The following is a 12,007-nucleotide window of genomic DNA, read 5'->3' as shown; positions in this document are numbered from 1 at the left end:
CGCTCTAGGCTGAATACGAAAGAAGAGAAATCGTTGCAATCTGTGTACGCTGAATACGAAAAAGTGAAATAGTTGAAATCGCTGTAGGATGAATACGAAAGGAGAGAAATCGTTGAATCGTTGTACGCTGAATACGAAAAAGTGAAATCGTCGAATTCGCTGTAGACTGAATACGAAAGAAGAGAAATCGTTGAAATCGCTGTACGTTGAATACGAAAAAGTGAAATCGTTGAAATCGCTGTAGGCTGAATACGAACGAAGAGAAATCTATGAAATGGCTGTACGCTGAATACGAAGAAAGTGAAATCGTTGAAATCGCTGTACGCTGAATACGAAAAAGTGAAAACGTTGAAATAGCTGTAATCTGAATACGAAAGAAGTGAAATCATTGAAATCGCTGTACGCTGAATAAGAAGAGAAATCGTAGAAATCGCTGTAGGCTGAATACGAAACAAGAGAAAACGTTGAAATCCCTGTAAGCTGAATACGAAAAAGTGAAATCGTAGAAATCGCTGTAGGCTGAATACGAAAGAAGAGAAATCGTTGAAATCGCTGTACGCAGAATACGAAAAAGTGAAATCGTTGAAATCGCTGCAGGCTGAATACGAAAGAAAAGAAATCGATGAAATCGCTGTACGCAGATTAAGAAAAAGTGAAATCGTTGAAATCATTGTAGGCTGAATACGAAATAAGAGAAATCGTTGAAATCGCTGTACGCTGAATACGAAAAAAGTGAAATAGTTGAAATCGCTGTACGACGAATACGAAAAAGTGAAATCGTTGAAATCGCTGTGCGCTGAATACGAAAGAAGTGAAATTGTTGAAATCGCTGTACGCTGAATACGAAAAAGTGAAATAGTTGAAATCGCTGTACGCTGAATACGAAAAAGTGAAATCGTTAAAATCCCTGTACGCTGAATACGAAAGAAGAGAAATCGTTGAAATCGCTGTACGCTGAATACGAAAAGGTGAAATCGTGGAAATCGCTGTAGGCTGAATACGAAAGAAGAGAAATCGTTGAATCGTTGTACGCTGAATACGAAAAAGTGAATTCGTAGAATTCGCTGTAGACTGAATACGAAAGAAGAGAAATCTATGTAATGGCTGTACGCTGAATAGGAAAGAAGAGAAATCGTTGAAATCGCTGTAGGCTGAATACGAAAGAAGAGAAATCGTAGAAATCGCTGTACGCAGAATACGAAAAAGTGAAATCGTTGAAATCCTTGTACGCTGAATACGAAAGAAGAGAAATCGTTGAAATCGCTGTACTCTGAATACGTAAAAATGAAATCGTTGAAATCGCTCTAGGTTGAATACGAAAGAAGAGAAATCGTAGAAATCGCTGTACGCTGAATACGAAGAAGATAAATCGTTGAAACCGCTGTAGGCCGAATACGAAAGAAGAGCAATCGTTGAAAACGCTGCGCTTGGAATACGAAAAAAGTGAAATCGTTGAAATCGCAGTAGGTTGAATACGAAAGAAGAGAACTCGTTGAAATCGCTGTATGCTGAATACGAGAAAGTGTAATCGTTGAAATCGCTGTAGGCTGAATACGAAAGAAGAGAAATTGTTGAAATCGCTGTACGCTGAATTCGAAAAAGTGAAATAGTTGAAATCGCTCTAGGCTGAATACGAAAAAGTGAAATCGTTGAAATCGCTGTAGGCTGAATACGAAAAAGTGAAATCGTTGTATGTTGAATACGAAAGAAGAGAAATCGTGGAAATCGCTGTACGCTGAATACGAAAAAGTAAAATAGTTGAAATTGCTGTACGTAGAATACGAAAAAGTGAAATCGTTGAAATCCCTCTACGCTGAATACGAAAGAAGAGAAATCGTTGAAATCGCTGTACGCTGAATTCGAAAAAGTGAAATAGTTGAAATCTCTGTAGGCTGAATACGAAAAAAAGAAATCGTTGAAATCGCTGTAGGCTGATTACGAAAGAAGGGAAGTCTATGAAATCGCTGTACGCTGAATAGGAAAGAAGAGAAATCGTTGAAATCGCTGTAGGCTGAATACGAAACAAGAGAAAACGTTGAAATCGCTGTAAGCTGAATAGGAAAAAGTGAAATCGTTGAAATCGCTGTAGGCTGAATACGAAAGAAGAGAAATCCTTGAAATCGCTGTACGCTGAATACGAAGTGAAAACGTTGAAATCGCTGTAGGCTGAATAGGAAACAAGAGAAATCGTTGAAATGGCTGTACGCAGAATACGAAAAAGTGAAATCGTTGAATTCGCTGTAGACTGAATACGAAAGAAGAGAAATCGTTGAAATCGCTGTACGCTGAATACGAAAAAGTGAAATCGTTGAAATCGCTGTAGGCTGAATACGAAAGAACAGATATCGTTGAAATCGATGTACGCTGAATACGAAAAAGTGAAATCGTTGAAATCGCTGTAGGCTGAATACGAAAAAGTGACATAGTTGAAATCGCTGTAGGCAGAATACGAAAGAAGAGAAATCGTTGAAATCGCTGTACGCTGAATACGAAGAAAGTGAAATCGTTGAAATCGCTGTAGGCTGAATACGAAAGAAGAGAAATCTATGAAATCGCTGTAAGCTGAATACGAAAAAGTGAAATCGTTGAAATCGCTGTAGGCTGAATACGAAAGAAGAGCAATCGTTCAAATCGCTGCACTTGGAATGCGAAAAAAGTGAATCGTTGAAATCGCAGAAGGCTGAATACAAAAGAAGAGAAATCGTTGAAATCGCTGTACGTTGAATACGAAAAAGTGAAATCGTTGAAATCGCTGTAGGCTGAATACGAAAAAGTGAAATAGTTGAAATCGCTGTAGGCAGAATACGAAAGTAGAGAAATCGTTGAAATCGCTGTACGCTGAATACGAAAAAGTGAAAACGTTGAAATCGCTGTAGGCTCAATACGAAAGAAGAGAAATCGTAGAAATCGCTGTACGTTGAATACGAAAAAGTGAAATCGTTGAAATCGCTGTAGGCAGAATACGAAAGAAGAGCAATCGTTCAAATCGCTGCACTTGGAATGCGAAAAAAGTGAAATCGTTGAAATCGCAGAAGGCTGAATACAAAAGAAGAGAAATCGTTGAAATCGCTGTAGGCTGAATACGAAAGAAGAGCAATCGTTGAAATCGCTGCGCTTGGATTACGAAAAAAGTGAAATCGTTGAAATCGCTGTAGCCTGAGTACGAACGAAGAGAAATCTATGAAATCGCTGTACGCTGAATACGAAGAAAGTGAAAACGTTGAAATCGCTATAGGCAGAATACGAAAGAAGAGAAATCTATAATCGCTGTACGCTGAATAGGAAAGAAGAGAAATCGTTGAAATCGCTGTACGCTGAATACGAAAATGTGAAATCGTTGATATCGCTGTACGCTGAATACGAAAAAGTGAAATCTTTGAAATAGCTGTAGGCTGAATACGAAAGAAGTGAAATCGTTGAAATCGCTGTACGCTGAATACGAAGAGAAATCGTTGAAATCGCTGTAGGCTGAATACGAAACAAGAGAAAACGGTGAAATCCCTGTAAGCTGAATACGAAAAAGTGAAATCGTTGAAATCGCTGTAGGCTGAATACGAAAGAAGAGAAATCGTTGAAATCGCTGTACGCTGAATACGAAAAAGTGAAATCGTTGAAATCGCTGCAGGCTGAATACGAAAGAAGAGATATCGTTGAAATCGCTGTACGCATATTAAGAAAAAGTGAAATAGTTGAAATCATTGTAGGCTGAATACGAAATAAGAGAAATCGATGAAATCGCTGTACGCTGAATACGAAAAAGTGAAATAGTTGAAATCGCTGTACGACGAATACGAAAAAGTGAAATCGTTGAAATCGCTGTGCGCTGAATACGAAAGAAGAGAAATCGTTGAAATCGCTGTAGGCTCAATACGAAAAAATGAAATCGTTGAAATCGCTTTAGGCTGAATACGAAAGAAGAGAAACCGTTGAAATCGCTGTACCCAGAATACGAAAAAGTGAAATCGTTGAAATCCCTGTAGGCTGAATACGAAAGAAGAGAAATCGTTGAAATCGCTGTACGCTGAATACGAAAAGGTGAAATCGTGGAAATCGCTGTAGGCTGAATACGAAAGAAGAGAAATCGTTGAATCGTTGTACGCTGAATACGAAAAAGTGAAATCGTTGAAATCGCTGTAGGCTGAATACGAAAAAGTGAAATCGTTGTATGTTGAATACGAAAGAAGAGAAATCGTGGAAATCGCTGTACGCTGAATACGAAAAAGTGAAATAGTTGAAATTGCTGTACGTAGAATACGAAAAAGTGAAATCGTTGAAATCCCAGTACGCTGAATACGAAAGAAGAGAAATCGTTGAAATCGCTGTACGCTGAATTCGAAAAAGTGAAATAGTTGAAATCTCTGTAGGCTGAATACGAAAAAAAGGATTCGTTGAAATCGCTGTAGGCTGATTACGAAAGAAGGGAAGTCTATGAAATCGCTGTACGCTGAATAGGAAAGAAGAGAAATCGTTGAAATCGCTGTAGGCTGAATACGAAACAAGAGAAAACGTTGAAATCGCTGTAAGCTGAATAGGAAAAAGTGAAATCGTTGAAATAGCTGTAGGCTGAATACGAAAGAAGAGAAATCCTTGAAATCGCTGTACGCTGAATACGAAGTGAAATCGTTGAAATCGCTGTAGGCTGAATAGGAAACAAGAGAAATCGTTGAAATGGCTGTACGCAGAATACGAAAAAGTGAAATCGTTGAATTCGCTGTAGACTGAATACGAAAGAAGAGAAATCGTTGAAATCGCTGTACGCTGAATACGAAAAAGTGAAATCGTTGAAATCGCTGTAGGCTGAATACGAAAGAACAGATATCGTTGAAATCGATGTACGCTGAATACGAAAAAGTGAAATCGTTGAAATCGCTGTAGGCTGAATACGAAAAAGTGACATAGTTGAAATCGCTGTAGGCAGAATACGAAAGAAGAGAAATCGTTGAAATCGCTGTACGCTGAATACGATGATAGCGAAACCGTAGAAATCGCTGTAGGCTGAATACGAAAGAAGAGAAATCTATGAAATCGCTGTAAGCTGAATACGAAAAAGTGAAATCGTTGAAATCGCTGTAGGCTGATTACGAAAGAAGAGCAATCGTTCAAATCGCTGCACTTGGAATGCGAAAAAAGTGAAATCGTTGAAATCGCAGAAGGCTGAATACAGAAGAAGAGAAATTGTTGAAATCGCTGTACGTTGAATACGAAAAAGTGAAATCGTTGAAATCGCTGTAGGCTGAATACGAAAAAGTGAAATAGTTGAAATCGCTGTAGGCAGAATACGAAAGTAGAGAAATCGTTGAAATCGCTGTACGCTGAATACGAAAAAGTGAAAACGTTGAAATCGCTGTAGGCTCAATACGAAAGAAGAGAAATCGTAGAAATCGCTCTACGTTGAATACGAAAAAGTGAAATCGTTGAAATCGCTGTAGGCAGAATACGAAAGAAGAGCAATCGTTCAAATCGCTGCACTTGGAATGCGAAAAAAGTGAAATCGTTGAAATCGCAGAAGGCTGAATACAAAAGAAGAGAAATCGTTGAAATCGCTGTAGGCTGAATACGAAAGAAGAGCAATCGTTGAAATCGCTGCGCTTGGATTACGAAAAAAGTGAAATCGTTGAAATCGCAGTAGGCTGAATACCAAAGAAGAGAAATCGTTGAAATCGCTGTACGCTGAATAGGAAAAAGTGTAATCATTGAAATCGCTGTAGGCTGAATACGAAAGAAGAGAAATCGTTGAAATCGCTATAAGCTGAATTCGAAAAAGTGAAATAGTTGAAATCGCTCTAGGCTGAATACGAAAAAGTGAAATCGTTGAAATCGCTATAGGCTGAATACGAAAGATGAGAAATCTATGAAATCGCTGTACGCTGAATAGGAAAGAAAAGAAATCGTTGAAATCGCTGTACGCTGAATACGAAAAAGTGAAATTGTTGAAATCGCTGTACGCCGAATACGAAAAAGTGAAATAGTTGAAATTGCTGTACGTAGAATACGAAAAAGTGAAATCGTTGAAATCCCTGTAGGCTGAATACGAAAGAAGAGAAATCGTTGAAATCGCTGTACGCTGAATTCGAAAAAGTGAAATAGTTGAAATCTCTGTAGGCTGAATACGAAAAAAAGAAATCGTTGAAATCGCTGTAGGATGAATACGAAAGAAGGGAAATCTAAGAAATCGCTGTACGCTGAATAGGAAAGAAGAGAAATCGTTGAAATCGCTGTAGGCTGAATACGAAACAAGAGAAAACGTTGAAATCGCTGTAAGCTGAATACGAAAATAAGAAATCTTTGAAAGCGCTGTAGGCTGAATACGAAGAAGTGAAATCGTTGAAATTGCTGTAGGCTGAATAGGAAAGAAGAGAAATCGTTGAAATGGCTGTACGCAGAATACGAAAAAGTGAAATCGTTGAAATCTCTGTAGGCTGAATACGAAAGAAGAGAAATTGTTGAAATCGCTGTACGCTGAATACGAAAAAATTAAATCGTTGAAATCGCTGTAGGCTGAATACGAAAGAAGAGAAATCGTTGAATTCGCTGTAGGCTGAATACGATAGAAGAGAAATCGTTGAAATCGCTGTACGCTGAATACTAAAATGTGAAATCGTTGAAATCGCTGTAGGCTGAATACGAAAGAAGAAAAATCGTTGAAATCGCTGTACTCTGAATTCGAAAAAGTGAAATCGTTTATATCGCTGTACGCCGAATACGAAAAAGTGAAATCGTTGAAATCGCTGTAGGCTGAATACGAATGAGGATAAATCGTTGAAATCGCTTTACGCTGAATACGAAGAAGTGAAATCGTTGAAATCGCTGTAGGCTGAATACGAAATAAGAGAAAACTTTGAAATCGCTGTAAGCAGAATACGAAAAAGTGAAATCGTTGAAATCGCTGTAGGCTGAATACGAAAGAGGAGAAATCGTTGAAATCGCTATACGCTGAATACGAACAAGTGAAAAAGTTGAAATCGTTGTTGGCAGAATACGAAAGAACAGAAGTCGTTGAAATCGCTGTACGCCGAATTCGAAAAAGTGAAATAGTTGACATGGCTGTACGCAGAAAACGAAAAAGTGAAATCGTTGAAATCGCTGTACGCTGAATAGGAAAGAAAAGAAATCGTTGAAATCGCTGTAGACTGAATACGAAAGAAGAGAAATTGTTGAAATCGCTGTGCGCTGAATACGAAAGAAGAGAAATCGTTGAATTCGCTGTAGGCTCAATACGAAAGAAGAGAAATTGTTGAAATCGCTGTACGCTGAATACGAAAAAATGAAATCGTTGAAATCGCTTTAGGCTGAATACGAAAGAAGAGAAACCGTTGAAATCGCTGTACGCAGAATACGAAAAAGTGAAATCGTTGAAATCCCTGTAGGCTGAATACTAAAGAAGAGAAATCGTTGAAATCGCTGTACGCTGAATACGAAAAGGTGAAATCGTGGAAATCGCTGTAGGCTGAATACGAAAGAAGAGAAATCGTTGAATCGTTGTACGCTGAATACGAAAAAGTGAAATCGTTGAAATCGCTGTAGGCTGAATACGAAAGATGAGAAATCTTTGAAATCGCTGTACGCTGAATAGGAAAGAAAAGAAATCGTTGAAATCGCTGTACGCTGAATACGTAAAAGTGAAATTCTTGAAATCGCTGTACGCAGAATACGAAAAAGTGAAATAGTTGAAATTGCTGTACGTAGATTACGAAAAAGTGAAATCGTTGAAATCCCTGTACGCTGAATACGAAAGAAGAGAAATCGTTGAAATCGCTGTAAGCTGAATACGAAAAAAAGATATCTTTGAAATCGCTGTAGGCTGAATACGAAGAAGTGAAATCGTTGAAATCGCTGTAGGCTGAATAGGAAAGAAGAGAAATCGTTGAAATGGCTGTACGCAGAATACGAAAAAGTGAAATCGTTGAAATCTCTGTAGGCTGAATACGAAAGAAGAGAAATTGTTGAAATCGCTGTACGCTGAATACGAAAAAATTAAATCGTTGAAATCGCTGTAGGCTGAATACGAAAGAAGAGAAATCGTTGAAATCGCTGTAGGCTGAATACGAAAAAGTGAAATCGTTGAAATCGCTGTAGGCTGAATACGAAAGAAGAGCAATCGTTGAAAACGCTGCGCTTGGAATACGAAAAAAGTGAAATCGTTGAAATCGCAGTAGGTTGAATACGAAAGAAGAGAACTCGTTGAAATCGCTGTATGCTGAATACGAGAAAGTGTAATCGTTGAAATCGCTGTAGGCTGAATACGAAAGAAGAGAAATTGTTGAAATCGCTGTACGCTGAATTCGAAAAAGTGAAATAGTTGAAATCGCTCTAGGCTGAATACGAAAAAGTGAAATCGTTGAAATCGCTGTAGGCTGAATACGAAAAAGTGAAATCGTTGTATGTTGAATACGAAAGAAGAGAAATCGTGGAAATCGCTGTACGCTGAATACGAAAAAGTAAAATAGTTGAAATTGCTGTACGTAGAATACGAAAAAGTGAAATCGTTGAAATCCCTGTACGCTGAATACGAAAGAAGAGAAATCGTTGAAATCGCTGTACGCTGAATTCGAAAAAGTGAAATAGTTGAAATCTCTGTAGGCTGAATACGAAAAAAAGAAATCGTTGAAATCGCTGTAGGCTGATTACGAAAGAAGGGAAGTCTATGAAATCGCTGTACGCTGAATAGGAAAGAAGAGAAATCGTTGAAATCGCTGTAGGCTGAATACGAAACAAGAGAAAACGTTGAAATCGCTGTAAGCTGAATAGGAAAAAGTGAAATCGTTGAAATCGCTGTAGGCTGAATACGAAAGAAGAGAAATCCTTGAAATCGCTGTACGCTGAATACGAAGTGAAATCGTTGAAATCGCTGTAGGCTGAATAGGAAACAAGAGAAATCGTTGAAATGGCTGTACGCAGAATACGAAAAAGTGAAATCGTTGAATTCGCTGTAGACTGAATACGAAAGAAGAGAAATCGTTGAAATCGCTGTACGCTGAATACGAAAAAGTGAAATCGTTGAAATCGCTGTAGGCTGAATACGAAAGAACAGATATCGTTGAAATCGATGTACTCTGAATACGAAAAAGTGAAATCGTTGAAATCGCTGTAGGCTGAATACGAAAAAGTGACATAGTTGAAATCGCTGTAGGCAGAATACGAAAGAAGAGAAATCGTTGAAATCGCTGTACGCTGAATACGAAGAAAGTGAAATCGTTGAAATCGCTGTAGGCTGAATACGAAAGAAGAGAAATCTATGAAATCGCTGTAAGCTGAATACGAAAAAGTGAAATCGTTGAAATCGCTGTAGGCTGAATACGAAAGAAGAGCAATCGTTCAAATCGCTGCACTTGGAATGCGAAAAAAGTGAAATCGTTGAAATCGCAGAAGGCTGAATACAAAAGAAGAGAAATCGTTGAAATCGCTGTACGTTGAATACGAAAAAGTGAAATCGTTGAAATCGCTGTAGGCTGAATACGAAAAAGTGAAATAGTTGAAATCGCTGTAGGCAGAATACGAAAGTAGAGAAATCGTTGATCGCTGTACGCTGAATACGAAAAAGTGAAAACGTTGAAATCGCTGTAGGCTCAATACGAAAGAAGAGAAATCGTAGAAATCGCTGTACGTTGAATACGAAAAAGTGAAATCGTTGAAATCGCTGTAGGCAGAATACGAAAGAAGAGCAATCGTTCAAATCGCTGCACTTGGAATGCGAAAAAAGTGAAATCGTTGAAATCGCAGAAGGCTGAATACAAAAGAAGAGAAATCGTTGAAATCGCTGTAGGCTGAATACGAAAGAAGAGCAATCGTTGAAATCGCTGCGCTTGGATTACGAAAAAAGTGAAATCGTTGAAATCGCTGTAGCCTGAGTACGAACGAAGAGAAATCTATGAAATCGCTGTACGCTGAATACGAAGAAAGTGAAAACGTTGAAATCGCTATAGGCAGAATACGAAAGAAGAGAAATCTATAATCGCTGTACGCTGAATAGGAAAGAAGAGAAATCGTTGAAATCGCTGTACGCTGAATACGAAAATGTGAAATCGTTGATATCGCTGTACGCTGAATACGAAAAAGTGAAATCTTTGAAATAGCTGTAGGCTGAATACGAAAGAAGTGAAATCGTTGAAATCGCTGTACGCTGAATACGAAGAGAAATCGTTGAAATCGCTGTAGGCTGAATACGAAACAAGAGAAAACGGTGAAATCCCTGTAAGCTGAATACGAAAAAGTGAAATCGTTGAAATCGCTGTAGGCTGAATACGAAAGAAGAGAAATCGTTGAAATCGCTGTACGCTGAATACGAAAAAGTGAAATCTTTGAAATCGCTGCAGGCTGAATACGAAAGAAGAGATATCGTTGAAATCGCTGTACGCATATTAAGAAAAAGTGAAATCGTTGAAATCATTGTAGGCTGAATACGAAATAAGAGAAATCGATGAAATCGCTGTACGCTGAATACGAAAAAGTGAAATAGTTGAAATCGCTGTACGACGAATACGAAAAAGTGAAATCGTTGAAATGGCTGTGCGCTGAATACGAAAGAAGAGAAATCGTTGAAATCGCTGTAGGCTCAATACGAAAAAATGAAATCGTTGAAATCGCTTTAGGCTGAATACGAAAGAAGAGAAACCGTTGAAATCGCTGTACCCAGAATACGAAAAAGTGAAATCGTTGAAATCCCTGTAGGCTGAATACGAAAGAAGAGAAATCGTTGAAATCGCTGTACGCTGAATACGAAAAGGTGAAATCGTGGAAATCGCTGTAGGCTGAATACGAAAGAAGAGAAATCGTTGAATCGTTGTACGCTGAATACGAAAAAGTGAAATCGTTGAAATCGCTGTAGGCTGAATACGAAAAAGTGAAATCGTTGTATGTTGAATACGAAAGAAGAGAAATCGTGGAAATCGCTGTACGCTGAATACGAAAAAGTGAAATAGTTGAAATTGCTGTACGTAGAATACGAAAAAGTGAAATCGTTGAAATCCCAGTACGCTGAATACGAAAGAAGAGATATCGTTGAAATCGCTGTACGCTGAATTCGAAAAAGTGAAATAGTTGAAATCTCTGTAGGCTGAATACGAAAAAAAGGATTCGTTGAAATCGCTGTAGGCTGATTACGAAAGAAGGGAAGTCTATGAAATCGCTGTACGCTGAATAGGAAAGAAGAGAAATCGTTGAAATCGCTGTAGGCTGAATACGAAACAAGAGAAAACGTTGAAATCGTTGTAAGCTGAATAGGAAAAAGTGAAATCGTTGAAATAGCTGTAGGCTGAATACGAAAGAAGAGAAATCCTTGAAATCGCTGTACGCTGAATACGAAGTGAAATCGTTGAAATCGCTGTAGGCTGAATAGGAAACAAGAGAAATCGTTGAAATGGCTGTACGCAGAATACGAAAAAGTGAAATCGTTGAATTCGCTGTAGACTGAATACGAAAGAAGAGATATCGTTGAAATCGCTGTACGCTGAATACGAAAAAGTGAAATCGTTGAAATCGCTGTAGGCTGAATACGAAAGAACAGATATCGTTGAAATCGATGTACGCTGAATACGAAAAAGTGAAATCGTTGAAATCGCTGTAGGCTGAATACGAAAAAGTGACATAGTTGAAATCGCTGTAGGCAGAATACGAAAGAAGAGAAATCGTTGAAATCGCTGTACGCTGAATACGATGATAGCGAAACCGTAGAAATCGCTGTAGGCTGAATACGAAAGAAGAGAAATCTATGAAATCGCTGTAAGCTGAATACGAAAAAGTGAAATCGTTGAAATCGCTGTAGGCAGAATACGAAAGAAGAGCAATCGTTCAAATCGCTGCACTTGGAATGCGAAAAAAGTGAAATCGTTGAAATCGCAGAAGGCTGAATACAGAAGAAGAGAAATTGTTGAAATCGCTGTACGTTGAATACGAAAAAGTGAAATCGTTGAAATCGCTGTAGGCTGAATACGAAAAAGTGAAATAGATGAAATCGCTGTAGGCAGAATACGAAAGTAGAGAAATCGTTGAAATCGCTGTACGCTGAATA

The 12,007-nt window shown here is 38.3% G+C and overlaps 1 protein-coding gene across 1 annotated transcript in view; it reads left to right on the top strand.

Moving 5' to 3' along the window:
• LOC138705738 (zinc finger protein 665-like) overlaps positions 1 to 12,007 on the top strand; it is a 634,676-nt gene that overhangs the window by 413,411 nt on the left and 209,258 nt on the right. The gene's annotated exons all lie outside the window — the stretch shown is intronic.

The sequence above is a fragment of the Periplaneta americana genome, chromosome 9, assembly GCF_040183065.1.
Source record: "Periplaneta americana isolate PAMFEO1 chromosome 9, P.americana_PAMFEO1_priV1, whole genome shotgun sequence".
Classification (NCBI taxonomy): domain Eukaryota; kingdom Metazoa; phylum Arthropoda; class Insecta; order Blattodea; family Blattidae; genus Periplaneta; species Periplaneta americana.
The sequence above is the reverse complement of the archived record's forward strand: the minus strand, read 5'-3'. Positions and strand labels throughout refer to the sequence as shown.